At 44.6% G+C, this 17,456-nt stretch overlaps 1 protein-coding gene and 1 long non-coding RNA gene across 8 annotated transcripts in view; one reads left to right on the top strand and one right to left on the bottom strand.

The window, feature by feature from the left end:
- The window catches only part of LOC121232777 (ceramide transfer protein-like), a 116,747-nt gene that overhangs the window by 45,780 nt on the left and 53,511 nt on the right, over positions 1–17,456 (top strand). The gene's annotated exons all lie outside the window — the stretch shown is intronic.
- On the bottom strand, positions 424–9,269 carry LOC121232811. The gene is made up of 3 exons (XR_005931701.1): positions 8,992–9,269; positions 1,827–1,830; positions 424–435 (listed from the first exon to the last, which is right to left on the bottom strand). It is a non-coding gene; the product is annotated as an uncharacterized LOC121232811 (long non-coding RNA).

Below are 17,456 nucleotides of genomic sequence, written 5' to 3'. Positions count from 1 at the left end.
GCATTTTGGTTCAGCTTTATTGATCTATGCCTTATCTCTTCCAACGAACTCTGTTACTTTCATTTTACCTAAAGGGCTTGAAGGTCAGGTATTTTTAAAGTATGTAGCACACAAAACATCTGTTATGTTTTCAGATACAAGATAGGCACTGCTCCAAGGTGTTGAGTTTAACTACAATACCTGGCACAATGCAACTTCTGCATCTGGGTTATACAGGTGGAATCATAGAATATATCAAGTTGGAAGGAACCCATAAGGATCATCGAGTCCAACTCCCCGCAGGACTACCTAACACTAAACCATATGACTAAGAGCGTCATCCAGATGCTCCTTGAACTCTGACAAGCTTGGTGCTGTGACTACTTCCCTGGGGAGCCAGTTCCAGTGACCAACCACCCTCTCAGTGAAGAACCTTTTCCTAATGTCCAATCTGAACTTCCCCTGACACATCTTCATTCCATTTCCACGTGTCCTATTGCTGGTCACCAGAGAGAGGAGATCAACACCTCCCTGTTGTGGTTTAAACCCCAGCCAGCAACTAAGCACCATGCAGCCTCTCACTCACTCCCCCCACACCCAGTGGGATGAGGGAGAAAATCAGGAAAAGAAGTAAAACTCCTGGGTTGAGATAAGAACGGTTTAATAGAACAGAAAAGAAGAAACTAATAATGATAATGATAACACTAATAAAATGGCAACAGTAATAATAAAAGGATTAGAATATACAAGTGATGCACAATGCAATTGCTCACCACCTGCTGATCGACGCCCAGTTAGTCCCCGAGTGGTGATCCCCCCACCCCCACTCCCCCCAGTTTATATACTAGGCATGATGTCACATGGTATGGAATACCCCTGTCCTAGTTTCAGCTGGGATAGAGTTAACTGTCTTCCTAGTAGCTGGTACGGTGCTATGTTTTGAGTTCAGTATGAGAAGAATGTTGATAACACTGATGTTTTCAGTTGTTGCTAAGTAGTGTTTAGACTAATGTCAAGGATTTTTCAGCTTCTCATGCTCAGCCAGCGAGAAAGCTGGAGGGGCACAAGAAGTTGGGAGGGGACACAGCCAGGGCACCTGACCCAAAGTGGCCAATGGGGTATTCCATACCATGTGATGTCACGTCTGGTATAGAAACTGGGGGGAGTGGGGGCAGGGGATCGCCGCTCAGGGACTAGCTGGGTGTCGGTCGGCGGGTGGTGAGCAATTGCACTGCGCGTCATTTGTACATTCCAATCCTTTTATTATTACTGTTGCCATTTTATTAGTGTTATCATTATCATTATTAGTTTCTTCTTTTCTGTTCTATTAAACCGTTCTTATCTCAACCCAGGAGTTTTACTTCTTTTCCCGATTTTCTCCCCCATCCCACTGGGTGGGGGGGGGAGTGAGTGAGCGGCTGCGTGGTGCTTAGTTGCTGACTGGGGTTAAACCACGACAACCCCCTTGGCCACTTTGGGTCAGCTGCCCTGGCTGTGTCCCTTCCCAACTTCTTGTGCCCCTCCAGCCTTCTTGTTGGTTGGGCATGAGAAGCTGAAAAATCCTTGACTTGAGACTACACATTACTTAGCAACAACTGAAAACATCAGTGTTATCAACATTCTTCTCATACTGAACTCAAAACATAGCAGTGTACCAGCTACTAGGAAGACAATTAACTCCATCCCAGCTGAAACCAGGACACTCCCCCTCTGCTGCCCCCCTTGAGGTAGTTGTAGTCTGCGATGAGGTCACCCCTCAGCCTTCTCTTCTCCAAGCTGAACAAACGAAGTGACCTCAGCCACTCCTCATAAGTCTTGCCCTCGAGACCATTCACCATCTTGGTCACCCTCCTCTGGACACACTCTAATAGTTTGATGTGCTTCTTATATTGAGGTACCCAAAACTGCACACAGTACTTGAGGTGGGGTCGCACCAGTGCAGTATAGAGGGGGACAATCACCTCCCTTGACCAGCTAGCTATGCTGTGCTTGATTCACCCCAGGACCCGGTTGGCTTTTTTGGCTGCCAGGGCACACTGTTGACTCATATTCAACGTGCCATCAACCCAAATCCCCAGATCTCTTTCCACAGGGCTGTTCTCCAGCCTCTCATCCCCCAATTTGTATGTATAACCAGGATTACCCTGTCCCAGGTGGAGAACCCAGCACTTGCTCTTGTTAAATTTCATATGGTTGGTGATTGCCCATCTCTCTACAAGGCTCCTCTACCCTCAAGGTAGTCCACAGCTCCTTCTAATTTAGTATCACTGGCAAACTTACTTAAAGTACATTTGATTCCTGCATCCAGATCATTTATAAAAACACTAAAGAGCACTGGCCCTAAAATTGAGCCCTGGGGAGCCCTGCTGGTGACTGGCTGCCAGTCTGATGTAACCGCATTTACTATAACTCTTTGAGCCCGACCCATCAGCCAATTGTTCATCCAACGTATTATGGACTTGCTTAGCTGTGTGCTTGATATTTTGTGCAGAAGGATACTGTGAGAGACAGTATCAAAAGCTTTGCTAAAATCCAAAAAAACCCTACATCTACTGGCTTCCCTAGGTCAACTAGATGGGTGACCTTGTCATAAAAGGAAGTTAAGTTAGTTAAGCAGGACTTTGCCCTCATGAACCCGTGTTGGCTATGACCAATGGTAGCGTTGTCTCTCAAGTGTTTTTCAGTAACTCCCAGAATAACCCTCTCCATAATTTTACCAGGCACTGAAGTGAGACTGACAGGCCTGTTATTACCAGGGTCTTCCTTCTTACCCTTCTTGAAAATTGGGACAACATTTGCCAGCTTCCAGTTGACTGGGACCTCTCCAGACTCCCAAGACCGTTAAAATAATGGAGGGAGGTCCTGCAATGACATCAGCCAGCTCTTTTAGTACCCTAGGATGAATCCCATCAGGCCCCATAGACTTATGCACATCCAGCTGGAGCAGCAAGTCTTGAACAAGTTCAGGGTCAGCTGGGAGTTTATCATCTCCCCAGTCATGGTCTTACAACACAGGGCTCCGGGGGTCTCAGGGCCCATCATCGGTTTTGAAGGCAGAGGTGAAGAAGGCATTAAATGTCTCCGCTTTGTCTACGTCCTTATTTGTGAGGTGACTGACCTCATCAAGCAACGGACTAATGTTATCTCTGATTCTCCTTTTGCTGTTAACGTATTTTAAAAAGCCCTTTTTGTTGTCCTTCACAGTGCTGGCCAACTTGAACTGTAATCAAGCTTTGGCCACACAAATTTTCTCCCTACAGTGGCGAACAGCATCTCTGTAGTCCTCCCGTGTCGCCTGTCCTTGCTTCCAATGTCCATACACTTTCCTTTTCTGCCAAGTTCTAGAAGGAGATCCTTGCTCATCCAAGCCGGCCTTCTGCCCCACTTGCTTGACTTCTGACACTTTGGAATGGCCTGCTCCTGTGCTCTTAAGAGATGGCTCTTAAAAAGTGACCAGCATTCATGGACCTCAATACCTTCAAAAGCAGATTCCCAGGGGACCTTACTAACTAGCTCCTTCAGCAGCCCAAAATCTGCTCTCCCCATATCCAGGGTTGAAGTTTTGCTGGAAGTTTTTCTCCTATTTCCAACGATTTGAAACTTAACTACTTTGTGGTCACTGTGATCAAGACAGCCACCAATCACCACTTTGCCCACGAGTCCCTCTCTGTGTACAAGCAACAAATCTAGCAGGGCACCTTTCTTAGTTGGCTCCCTTAGTACCTGCACCAGGAAGTTATCTTCGATGTGCTTCAGGAATTTCCTGGATCTGTTTGTATCTGCTGTATGATATTCCCAGTTGATGTCTGGGAAGTTAAAAATCACCCATAAGGACAAGGGCAGTTGATCTAGAGATATCCCTTAATTCCTTTTACAATAATTCATCGGTGTTACAGGAAAGCAAAGTAAAATAGATATCCAAGTAGGTACATATTTTTACCTTGAGCTTCTTGAAATATTGCTTATGTAAGTATTATATGTAATTAGGAATTTTCACCTTTTATTGGACAATCCTTACAATAAGCAGTAGATGCTCTTAAATTTAAAGTGCTGTCTTTTGATAATAGTCCTCTAAAAAAAATTCATCTCAATTAGAATATTAGTCCTTTTATAGCTTGGCATTTTGCTTTAACTTTGATGCAGAGGTAACGTTAAAACATACAAAATTAAGTTTCAAAACCAGGATTCTTTTCTGTAGTCTAGTGAAAAAATACAAAGTTAATCATGGAGTGTCTTTGAGACAAAAATACTGCAATTTGTTACTCTTGCAGTACCTCAGAAATGCTTCAAGAGGATATACCAAACAAGTTGCTGGATTACACATCTGTAGAGCTGGCATTTCAAAAACTGTTTTACAGGCATGAGGGTCTTCAGGCATGGGGTGATGGGGATGTGGAACTTGATAACCCTGGGCTGAAATTCAGACTAGGTTTGGTGAATGATTTAGCTAGTGAATTGCAGAACTTAACTGGAAGTCTAGCTAAGCAGAAATGCAGTCTGGGTCATTGCATGCTACCATGAAGGAATGAATGAGGAAAATACCCATATCCTGTTCTGGAACTTGGCATGACCTCAAAGGGGAGTTTTTCTCATGCTGTTCTTTTCCTTCTTCTAAGGCTGTCCTTAACTGTTGCTGAGTTCTGAGCTGGCAATTTTATGGAACCACCTATTTATAATATGGAAGTATTGAGTGGTAATAGTTTAGATTTTGCCATTGTACATGTAAATTTGGAATTGTTTTTCTGTGTCACTTGTAAAAAAAAAAAAAAAAATCTTGCATGCATCACCACTGAATTTTCTTCTCCTGCTTTACTGCCCAGCCACTATCATGAGGTATCTGTTTGCTTTGGTTTTTCTGTCTGGTATTATTGGTAAACTTAAGTCATCTTATTCAACCTCCTTTTCAGATCATTAATGAGTGTTGAGGAGCATGAGTTCTAGCATTCCAAAAATTACCTCCTTTTGTGGAGAAGCCTGATTAATTATGCAGTTTTTCCACTTTAAAAAAAGGCTTCTTTTAATATTGATTTTGGTTTGGACAGTTTAAACTTTCATACTTTGCAAGAATTTGGTGGTTCTTAAAAAAATAATAATAATTTGTACCCGATCTCTGTCTTCACATTTGAGTGCAATGAGAGGTTTCTTGGATAATTCCACTGGAGGTGCATCTGTTCCTACTAACTGTTCTTGCTAAAATACATAGGAATCTGAACACCAGAAGCCTTGGAAAAGTGCTGTATGCACATAAATAGGTGTTTGATGTAATTAAACATAAACCAGAAATGTCTAAATCCAGTTTTCAGTCTGATTATCATTAATTTGTCTTAGAGAAAGTGTCTCCAAATGTCTTGTTTCAATAAGATATTTTCCAAATTGGGTGGTTAGTGCTATGTTTTCCTATAATTTATATACATCTTTCTGGGAAAAAAATGTACTGCTTCTTAATAACATTGATAGGATCTGAAAAATATATTTTCTTGGAGGCTGGAAATTCATCCCATTTTTCATTGAATTTGTACGAAGGACACTTCAATGATCCTTAGTTTTAAGTAAATTTTTACCAGTCCTTTAATTTTTCTTCAGCTCTTGTGGAAGCTTTAGATATAAACACTTGATTGAGAATAGAAGTTGGACTTCTATGAGGCAAAATATCCTGTTTCACTGAAAAGCTCAGATTTTTATCTGCTTATTCTGAAATTTTCTAAAGGAACATTCCTGGTCAGATTACCATAACTCAAGCAAAAGTTCCTTGACAAGCTATTGTTATCAGATAAAAATTGTTTTTGTTTCAGAACTAGGTTCTTGAACTGATACATAATAATTTGAATAAAATTGAGAGAGGAAACTGTTTCCTGTACTAAGCAGTCATTTTGATTAACTTGAGTCTATTGCTATATAAAGTACTGGGTTTATTTTGTTTTTTAAGCTCTTTGCTTATTGAGTGGGTAGGTAGTTCTAGTAGGCTGCTTAAGCTGTTTGCTAACAAAAGTATGTTAGAGAATTACTGTAGCATATCACAAGGTGGTTTATCTTTAGAGTATGAAAGACTGAAACTTTGACTTTTTCATTGTGCTCTGAACAGAGAAAACACTGGTTTAAAATGAACTTTGTATTAAATTTGAGTATGAGCAGACTTAGAAAAACTTACTGCTTAGCAACACCAACGAGTAGCTGGTAGCTGAGAAATGTAAAACATCTAATGTTCAAGCATAAAAAATGTTAGAATTTGCTGCTCTATTATTATCATTGCATTAGTCTTTTCTTGCGTTGAGGTTCTTAAATGCTGACCAGATTAAATATCTCAAGTACAGCTTCTAAAATGCTTATTAATCTCCCTGAACTGAAGGAGGGTGTGGTGGGTTGATCTTGACAGGATGCCAGGTGCCCACCAATCTGCTCTATCACTCTCCCTCCTCAACTGGACAGGGGAGAGAAAATATGATGAAAGGCTTGTGGGTTGAGATAAGGACAGGGAGATCGCTCAGCAGTTACCATCATGGGCAAAACAGACTTGACTTGGGGAAATTAATTTATTGCCAATCAAAAGTCAGAGTAGGATAATGAGAAATAAAAAAAAAAAATCTTAAAACACCTTCCACCCACCCCTCCCTTCTTCCTGGGCTCAACTTCACTCCCAATTTTCTCTACCTCCTTCCTCCCCCCCCCAGCGGTGCAGGGGGACGGGGAATGGGGATTGCGGTCAGTTCATTACGTTTTGTCTCGGCTGCTCCTTCCTCCTCACTCTCTTCCTCTGCTCCAGTGTGGAGTCTAACCCATGGGAGACAGTCCTCCACAAACTGCTCCAGCATGGGTCCCCCATGGGGGTCACAAGTCCTGCCAGAAGACCTGCTCCAGTATGGGCTTCTCTCCATGGGGCCACAGATCCTGCCAGGAGCCTGCTCTGGCATGGCATCCTCCGTGGGCTGCAGAGTGGATATCTGCTCCACCATGGACCTCCATAGGCTGCAGGGGGACAACTTGCCTCACCACGGTCTTCACCACAGGCTGCAGGGGAGTCTCTGCTCTGGCGCCCGGAGCACCTCCTCCCCCTCCTTCTTCACTGACTTTGGTGCCTGCAGAGTTGTTTCTTTCACGTATTCTCACTCCTCTCTTCTGGCTGCTGTTGCACAGCAATTTTTTCTCCTTCTTAAATATGTTATCACAGAGGTGCTACCACTGTTGCTGACTGGCTCAGCCTTGGCCAGCGGCAAGTCTGTGTTGTGGTTTAACCCCAGCTGGTAACTATAGCCGCTCACTCACTCCCCCCCCCACCCAGTAGGATGGGGGAGAGAATCGGAAAAAAAGTAAAACTTGTGGGTTGAGAAAAAGACAGTTTAATAGAACAGAAAGGAAGAAACTAATAATGATAGTAATAACAATAATAAAATGACAATAATAATAATAAAAGGATTGGAATATACAAAACAAGTGATGCACAATGAAATTGCTCACTACCCGCCGACCAACGCCCAGTTAGTTCCCAAGCAGCGATCCCTCCCAGGCCAACTCCCCCCAGTTTATATACTAGACATGATGTCACATGGTATGGAATACTCCCTTGGCCAGTTTCGGTCAGGTGCCCTGGCTGTGTCCCCTCCCAACTTCTTGTGCCCTTCCAGCCTTCTTGCTGGCTGGGCATGAGAAGCTGAAAAATCCTTGACTTAGTCTAAACATTACTTAGCAACAACTGAGAACATCAGTGTGTTATCAACATTCTTCTCATACCTAGCTCAAAACATAGCACTATACCAGCTACTAGGAAGACAATTAACTCTATCCCAGCTGAAACCAGGACAGTCTGTCTTGGAGCTAGCTGGCATTGGCTCTGTCGGACATGGGAGAAGTTTCTGGCATCTTCTCATGGAAGCCACCCCTGTAGCCCCCCTGCTTCCAAAACATTGCCACTCAAACCCAATACAGGGGGAAAAGTCTAAGACAGTGATAATGACCATCGAGGCAAATGAGGAAATGGTTTGCATGTAACCAGGAGTCCTTTCTTCTATGTTTCATTAAACATACTGTTACGGATGCACGACTAACCAAATCCAACAGGTGTTAAAACTCAGATTTATTCTTCAGCAAAAGTTAGTTAGAAGTCCGGTAACATTTTATAAAACCACAGGCTCAATGATGTAAAGAGAATTAATACTACACGGCCGACTTAAGAATCCCCAAGATTTAAAGTGATGGCTCAAAATGCGCATATCACTCACCTAAAAGCTGAGGGCTCTCTCCCTCGAGGAGTTACCTCGGGTGGTGCCCCGGCCCGAGGGGGAGTCCCCGACTGCAGACCCGCTGCTCCAAGGAGGACTGCCAACATGTCCTCCGGCGGGACCCCATTTATACCCCTGTTGAATCTGACCTGTGGTCATTTAATCCTATTGGCTAGGAGAGTCACCTCGGTGTACCTGGTGCATCTCGATTGGCCAGTTCAAATTTCAACCTGCAGCCTCCAGGGTTTCCTTCCCCTTCTCCCTGCCTGGAGAAGTTTCATTTCCTGTTGGCAGGATGGGGGGGGTGGGATGTACTGCCACAATCCACCCCGTGACCACAGTCATGATTTGACTGGTTTCTTTGGAGTGGTGGTACAGTCACCTCTTGCCTCCAAAGTTAAAAGGGGGTGCAGTTTGGTGAGTTTGACGCTCATTGTGGGTCATCGTTCCCTTCTGGTCTAGAATTAAAGTGGAATATCGAACACAGGAATATTCAGTGTATGGACAGTTTAAAGGAGTATACTTAACCGTTAGTACGGGCTTTACTACCACACGTTTGATAGAACTTATTGCAATATAGATTATAGTAGTCATAATTACAAGCATTATTAAAGATTAGACAAGGCTGGTGTCCCATCCCGTGAAAGAAAATCTGAACATATCAAAACTTTTCCCAACCAGTTGGTCCCTGTAGCAGAAACAGTTGCCTCCGTGGAATTTCAGAGCGTAGTGTAGTACCATTCTAACTCCACCCCATTATCCCATGGGTTAGTTGGAGGATATAGTCACATCTGGTGACCAACTATAATTGTTACATTGCTCTCATGCGAGGTCAAGGACTCGCGATATATTAATGTCCATCATTTTGCCACGACATTATCATCCAGATCTTCAACATCCACGCCTGTCACCGTCATCACTGTCAGCAAAAGGACTGGAATGACTCGTTCCTTCATGGTCCTGTAAGAAAGCACAAACTAGGCCTCGGTCTTAAAACCGGGTCACAGGATTAGAAGTCCAGGATTATCCACCGGGCACTGATGTGGTGAGTCTTTCCACTCCCATGAGATGGTCTCAGAAGACCAATCTGCCACATGCTCCAAAGAGCCTTGCCTTGTCTGATATGCTGCGCCAGAGCTTAGTTTGGGTGATTAGCTTTAAGCCTTATTCAGCATTGCAGGCAAGCTGTAAGAATTGCTTCACAGGTTTTCATAGACATTGGCCAACCCCAAGATTAGCATGCATAATGGAGAGCTGCTTTCCCTGAGTGGCCTTGTTTGATATGCAACCATTCTGCTAGTCTATCCCAATCTTCCTTCTCACTGGTGACCATCCTGATTTGGGCCAGGTGGTCCACCTGCTGATTCCATCCCAAGCATGTCCCTTCATCCATCCCACCTTTAAAGGTCGGGATCTCCCTATTACCAGGAGATGTTGCCAGTCCTCTGTCCTCCACACTTTTGCATGACCTACTTCCCACTTACTAGATTCCCACTGACATAACCACTCTGTAGCACCCTTAAAGGTTGCGTAAGAGTCAGTATAGACGATGGTAGCACCATTCTCTATGGCCAGTAATAAAGCCCATAGTTCTCCTACTTGTGCACTACCTTCACCCTCTTCTTCAACTGTCTTCCCAGTACCAATCTCCAATAGCACCCCTTTGATCCCACTCGATAGGCAGATGCATCCGTGAACCACACTCCCTGCACATCTGAGCTTGCCACAAATTCGGGTGCCTCCTCAATTGGAGAAGGTTTATACGGTTGACCCAGCAAGGCTGGGTCAGGGTTTACAGGTTGCTGTAGTTTGAAAACCTTAGTCGGACCCTCTTTTAGTGGGAGCAATTGGCTTATCCCTTCTAGCTATGCATACCATTTCCTTACTGTGGCCTTTTGGGCTACTCCCTCCAGAGGAGGTGACCCACTGATTGAATTTAAGAGAGGGAAAGGACCCTGTACTATAACATCCTGTGAGGTACGCAGCTTTTCAGTCTCCTTAACTGCTCTAGTGAGGGAAAGAGTCCCCTTCTCCCAATCTGAATATCATCGCTCCGTTTCTTTGAATGCAGTGGAGGAGAATAATAATGGTCTAGCTGGTCCCTGTGGCCCCTTTTGAAACACACCACAGTATGAGGCATGTTCAGCGAATCCCCATTCCACCCTTAAAGGATCTCGTGGGTGCAATGGACCTAGTTTCTGATAAGCCTTAAGCTCATCTTTCAGAGTGTTAAGGGCTTCCATATGTTGCAAAGTCAAATCCCATTTTCTGTTTTGTCAGAGCAAGTCATAGAGAGGGTGGGCAATCACTGAGGTAATACTTGGGACAGCAGAAGTTAATGGTGGGGTATTACTGTTCAATCTTCTATAATCAGTTGTTAGTCGCCACCTTCCATCTGATTTACGGACTGGCCAAACAGGGGAATTGTAAGGAGAACGTGTGCAACTGATGATCTCTCTTTTCTCCAGATCATTAATTACTTCCAAAATGCCCTGTTTGGCAGCGGCTGGCAACGGGTATTGAGGGACATGGGTTACCTTAGATTGCGGTAGTGCAGGAGCAACCTGCAAGGTTCTCACATGAATAGCCTCTGCCTCCCTGCCCCCAAAGCTCCACACCCTGCCATTGGGTAGGTCCCATTGTCTGCCTGCCAGCACATCAAATCCCAGTATATTTCCCTCATAGGGGCTTAAAGCCACCTCCACAGCTGTCGTTCTTTTTTCCCCAGGTAGCCAAAGTTGGGTTCGAGCTATGGGGCATTTTTCTGTTGCCCCTGTTACTCCTCTAATGTTTATAGCCTTTCTTGATGGCCTAATTCCCAGCTCACTAGCTTGTAGATCATTTCAAACACTAACTTGGGTTCCTGTATCGATTAAGAATTCCAAACTTATCTGTTTTGGGCCCACAGGAATGTGTATATAAGGCTCTTTATCAGCAGACCATTGGCAGGTATTCACCATGCGGATTGGGCGGCCTGAACCCCAAACCGCAGCTCCTAGTTTTTTAGCCTGTCCAGTTCCTCTCGCAGTGCCGCGAAAGGGTCCCGTTTCTCTTCCCAAGGGGGCGGGGTTGCTGGCGCTTCCCTTGGGTCTCCAGCTTTCCCCTCCAGCAATCCCACTCCCGGACGCCGCCGGCGGACTGCCCGTGCAGCACGGCTCGGGCTGCCCCCAGTGCCGGTGCCTTCCGCCAGAGAGCGTTCCTTCCGGGATCGTAGTTCCGACCCGACCGACCGCGAGTTCGAGACCGCTCGGGGCGGGGTTTACAACCGGCTGGGCGGACCTTCCTGCTGCCCTCCGTTAACTCCGACAGTCCCTTTGCCCGGATAGTAACAGATTCTCCTCTCTCCTTGGGGTCCACACCCCCAGCCCAGTAGGCTACTCGGGATGTTATCGACTGATCACCTGCCGGTCCAGCACTCAGAAACACTCCCGGTCCCCAGTAACCTCTCGCTTCATCATCACTCAACAGTATCCGATCCTCCCCGTTAGAGAAACTCTCCACAAATATTCAGTTTCGGTTTCACCCGGCTTGCGCGAAAACTTAGCTTGCAACTCGCCGAGCTCGGGTCCCGACCAAGGGGCCGTGCAAACAGCGCTCCGGGGGCTCCCACCGTGCGGACCCACGTGCCCTTCTGTTTCAATAAGGGGCCGCACGTCCCTTTCCTCCAATTCCACCTTCAAATAATCTATTTCCCCTTGCCTTTTAGCAGAATCACTCTTTTGGTTCTGTGCTTGAATCCAGCAGGCGCTCAGGAGGGCATACACACTGCCTTTGCTGTCTCGCGGACTACTTCCGCGGCATAGTTCTACTCTCTCCACGACTGCTGCTGGGTCGGACCACTTCTCCTTCGCCCAGTCCAGACCTGGGGGAGAAGGGCTGCAGCCGTGCCTCCGTAATAATTCCTCCATTAACACCATCCTGCCGACTACGCCAATTTAAAATGTTACGTATGCACGACTAACCAAATCCAACAGGTGTTAAAACTCAGATTTATTCTTCAGCAAAAGTTAGTTAGAAGTCCGGTAACATTTTATAAAACCACAGGCAAAATGATGTAAGAGAATTAATACTACACGGCTGACTTAAGAATCCCCAAGATTTAAAGTGGTGGCTCAAAATGCGCATATCACTCACCTAAAAGCTGAGGGCTCTCTCCCTCGAGGAGTTACCTGGGGCGGTGCCCCGACCCAAGGGGGAGTCCCCGACTGCAGACCAGCTGCTCCGAGGAGGACTGCCCACATGTCCTCCGGCGGGACCCCATTTATACCCCTGTCGAATCTGACCCGTGGTCATTTAATCCTATTGGCTAGGAGGGTCACCTCGGTGTACCTGGTGCATCTCGATTGGCCAGTTCAAATTTCAACCTGCAGCCTCCAGGGTTTCCTTCCCCTTCTCCCTGCCTGGAGAAGTTTCATTTCCTGCTGGCAGGATGGGGGGGCGGGATGTACTGCCATGCGTACTGAGCAGACATTTATCTGTAAAATATCTGTTTGTAAGGGTGTGTTTCATTAGGAAGCTTCGCTGTTCTCCTACCCTAACAGATAGTCAAGTCTAGTATGGCTGATGACCTTTATCTTAGATGGATCTAATGGCAGTGTATATTGCTGAGGAACTCAAGGCTCCTGGTCTCTACTGTGGTGTCGTGTTTTAATCCCAGCCGGTAACTAAGCACCACACAGCTGCTCCCTCACCTCCCTCACAGTGGGATGGGGGAGAGAATCAGAAGGGTAAAAATGAGAAAACTCGTGGCCTGAGATAAAGACAGTTTAATAGGTAAAGCAAAAGCTGCGCACGCAAGCAAAGCAAAACAAGCAATTCATTCAGTAATTCCCATCAGCAGGCGGGTGTTCAGCCATCTCCAGGAAAACGGAGCTCCATCACGCGTAACAGTTACTTGGGAAGACAAACACCATCACTCCAAACGTCCCCTCCTTCCCTCAGCTTTATATACTGAGCATGATGTCATATGGTCTGGAATATCTCTTTGGTCAGTTGGGGTCAGCTGTCCCAGCTGTGTCCCCTCCCAACTTCTTGTGCACCCCCAGCCTCCTCGCTGGTGGAGTGGTGTGAGAAGCAGAAAAGGCCTTGACTCTGTGTAAGCACTGCTCAGCAGTAACAGAAACATCCCTGTATTACCAACGCTGTTTCCAGCACAAATCCAAAACATAGCCCCATTCTAGCTGCTATGAAGAAAATTAACTCTATCCCAGCCAAAACCAGCACATGTGGTTTGAAAATGGAGTATGGAATTTCTAACCTAAGATTAGAGAAACCAACTTAAATGTTGTTAGTTCTGTGCGGTGAGAAACTGTGAGGAAAATGTCTGGGTTTACATGTAGAAGACATGGACTTCTGCAGTATGTAACTTCTAATAAATAAAATTAATGTGTTCTATGTAGTATGAATAAACAAGATTTACTTTTTCATTGAAGTGGAAAGTCATTTCTTTACATGTATTAAACTTACCCAAAGTTTTCATTCTTTACCCTCCACTCTGGTAGAGTTGATATGTTAGCTTATAAACTTGCATTGCTTCCCAAAGGTATAGATGAGGGGGTGAATGGCTGTTTGTTGTGAGAAGTATCTGGATAAATAAACTTATTTCTAGAAATTAACTTAAATGGTTTTTTTAACTCTTGAAATTCAGATAATGATTTTTTGTAACATTGATCTAATACTAGAGTTGAAAACTTGCTGAGAATGTTTAGAAAAGAATGTTTCATGAGAAACTCTGCATCAACTTACATTTGTCCTATTTTGTTCCATCTTAGTTTAAAGTTTTCCACACAGATTCTGTATGTGTTCATTATTGACTGTGTGACTCTTCAGCAAAATAAATTGACAGTGTTTTAAGTCTTGGATTTTCAAAATCTTGTGTTTATCAAATGGAATACTGTTTTAAGTCATGTTGAGCTTACATTTCCTGTCTTGTGTGTGTGTGTAGTGGTTTAAGCCCAGCCAGCAACAAAGCACTGTGGGGCCACTTGCTCACTCCTCCCCCTGGTGGGATGGGGAGGAGAAAATATAACAAAAGGCTCGTGGGTCGAGAGAAGGACAGGGTTAGATTACTCAGCAATTACAGTCACAAACAAAACAGACTCGACTCAGGAAAATTAATTTAATTTATTACAGTCAAAGTCAGAGTAGGGTAATAAGAAATAAAACCAAATCTTAAAACACCTTCCCCCCACCCCTCCCTTCTTCCCAGGCTCAACTCCACTCCTGGTTTTCTCTACCTTCTCCCCCCACAGGGGGATGGGGAATGGGGGTTGTGGTCAGTTCATCACATGCTGTTTCTGCAGCTCCTTCCTTCTCACACTCTTCCCCTGCTCCAGCGTGGGGTCCCTCCCACAGGAGATAGTCCTCCACGAACTTCTCTAGCATTGGCCTTTCCCATGGGCTGCAGTCCTTCACGAACTGCTCCAGCATGGGTCCCTTCCATGGGGTGCAGTCCCTTCAGGAGCAGACTGCTCCAGCGCGGGCTTTCCCATGGAGTCACGGCCTTCTTTGGGTGCAGCCACCTGCTCTAGCGTGGGGTCTTCCACAGGCTGTAGGAGGCCATGTACTCCACCATTACCCTCCATGGGCTGCAGGAGGACAGCCTGCCATCTCACCATGGGCTGCAGGGGAATCAATTCCTCTGGTGCACCCCCTCCCCCTCCTTCTTCACTGACCTTGGTATCTGCATAGGTGTTTCTCTCACATCCCACTTCCCTCTCTGCTGCAGGTTTTCCCTTCTTAAATCTGTTATCCCAGAGGCGCTACCACCATCGCTGATTGGGTCGGCCTTAGCCAGAGGTGTGTCTAACTTGGAGCCAGGGAAGCTTCTAGCAGCTTCTCACAGGAGCCACCCCTGTAGCCACTCCCCCACTACCAAAACCCCACCACACAAACCCAGTACAGTGTGTAAAACTGGAAAAGATCTTTCTCCAGAGGGATATCTATATATCAAATAATTTTGGCATGTCAGGAGTAGATAGGTTCCCTTTTTCATTTTGAAGTGATGGTATACAAGGTGTTTATATCTAGAGCCAGAGGCATGAATTTCAAAGCCCGACTGTGAAAGGCATTCTCCTGTGGCTACCTTGAAAGAGCAAAGACTGCATTGTTTTTAGTGTTGATTAGACACTGGGAGAGGAGTCAGCTGCTTAGAATAAGGATTATAGAGAAAAATCAGGAAGAGTAAAACTTATAAAATAGCGTCTCTTTTCTAGCAACTTTTTTCCCCAAATAGCTTGGGGGGAGGGGATGTGGTAGCCTCAGCATGTCAAAGATAGTTTAGCTTGTAAGTAATTATAATTTTGTGAGATTCTTAATATAGTTTAACTTGGTTCTTTTTTAAAAATTATCAGTTGTCAAAACAAACTCAGTAAGATACTTTATATCCTAATTTTTTGTATTGCTTTAAGTATGGATCTAGTTAAGATGGTGAAGAACCAAAAAGTTGCATTTAGCAGGCTAATAAAGTCAAATTTAGCTATAAGTATTGAAACAGTTGATTTACTTTCTTTGTTAAACACTGATACATTTCCAAACAAGTAAACTAGATTTGGGACATTTTGTTTTGAAAAGATTCTTTCCTGAATGTGGATCCTAGCTCATAGATTCATTTGGAAAACTGCAGAGCAAACTTTAAACAGCTCAATTTTGATTGCAATTAATAAGGGTGCTTTAGAATATTGTTGTGAAAAAAAATTATCAGCTTGAAATTTTTACAAAATGCTTGTTAACCATCTAAAATGTGCGTGGGGGGTTCCACCTAACCTAAAAAAAAAAATTTGACTGTTTACTTATGCACAAAGTACTAAGAGTCATTAATTTCACTCTTAAGGTCATCTGCATGTTTTGTTTTCTCTTGTCAAAGTACTGTTCTGAAGGAGGTATTGAATGTGCTGTTAGGTACTGAAAAAATATTACTGCTAACAGTAATTGTGATGTTGAAGCAAAAAAGGCAGTAGGTAGGTATCTGAAGAGAGGACAAGGGGTAGATGTGGGCTTTTCCTAGTCAAACATGAGTGCAACACCATACAAAAGCAAAACTCCCAGTGGCTAAAAACAGTATCGTAGTGTTATGCACTAGAGAAGCATCTTAAATATATATTAAAAAAAAACCAACCAACACCCAAGCACCACAGAGTGCTCTTAAAGGAGCTCCCTCAAACCATTTTAATTCTTCCAATTCTAAAAGGTTGAGCTAATGTCAGATTGTTTAAATCAATTGGTAATAGAAATCAGCTTCTGGGTAAACAGTATGAAGGACATGAGGTAAAATGCTACCTGTGGAGTAGTATGATGTAGCAGTGTGACAAGAAGTTATCTTCCACTACTTCCCCACTGACTGGAAGCTAGCCAATGTTATTCCAATTTACAAGAAGGGCATGAGGGAAGAACCAGGGAACTACAGACCTGTTAGTCTAACCTCAGTTCCTGGAAAAATTATGGAGAACATTATACTGGGTACTATTGAAAGGCATTTAAAGAACAATGCAATCATCAGGCACAGGCAACATGGGTTCACAAAGGGAAAGTCCTGTTTAACTAATTTGATATCCTTCTATGATAAGGTCACCTGCCTAGTGGATGAAGGGTAGTGGATGTGTTTTTTCTGGATTTTAGTAAGGCTTTTGATACTGTCCCTCACAGCATCCTTCTGGACAAGTTGTCTAACTGTGGGATGAGCAGGTACGCAGTGTGCTGGGCGAAGAACTGGCTGAACAGCAGGGCTCAAAGGGTTGTAGTGAATGGGGCTACATCTGGCTGGCAACTGGTCACCAGCGCAGTGTTCCTCATGGTTCAGTCCTAGGGCTAGTTGTATTCAATATATTTATCAATGATCAGGATGCAGGAGTTGAATGCACCATTAGCAAGTTTGCTGATGATACTAAACTGGGAGGTGCTGTTGACACTCTCAAGGTACAAGAGGTCTTGCAGAGGGATCTAGATAGATTGAAGCATTGGGTAATTGTCAATGGTATGAAATTTAACAAGTCCAAGTGCCAGATCCTGCACCTGGGACAGAGTAATGCTGGGCACAAGTATAAATTGGGAGAGGAGTGGCTGGAGAACAGCCCTACAGAAAGGGACCTGGGGGTGCTGATTGACAGCAGGCTCAATATGAGTCAGCAGTGTGCCCTGGCAGCCAAGAGGGCAAACCACATCCTGGGGTGCATTAAACACATTATAGCATAGGTCCCTTCTAACTGAACTATTCTACTCTATTCTACTTCCTCTCCTGGAGTTCAGGTATTTCAGTAATGTGTGGTT

The sequence above is a fragment of the Aquila chrysaetos genome, chromosome W, assembly GCF_900496995.4.
Source record: "Aquila chrysaetos chrysaetos chromosome W, bAquChr1.4, whole genome shotgun sequence".
NCBI lineage: Eukaryota > Metazoa > Chordata > Aves > Accipitriformes > Accipitridae > Aquila > Aquila chrysaetos.
The sequence above is the reverse complement of the archived record's forward strand: the minus strand, read 5'-3'. Positions and strand labels throughout refer to the sequence as shown.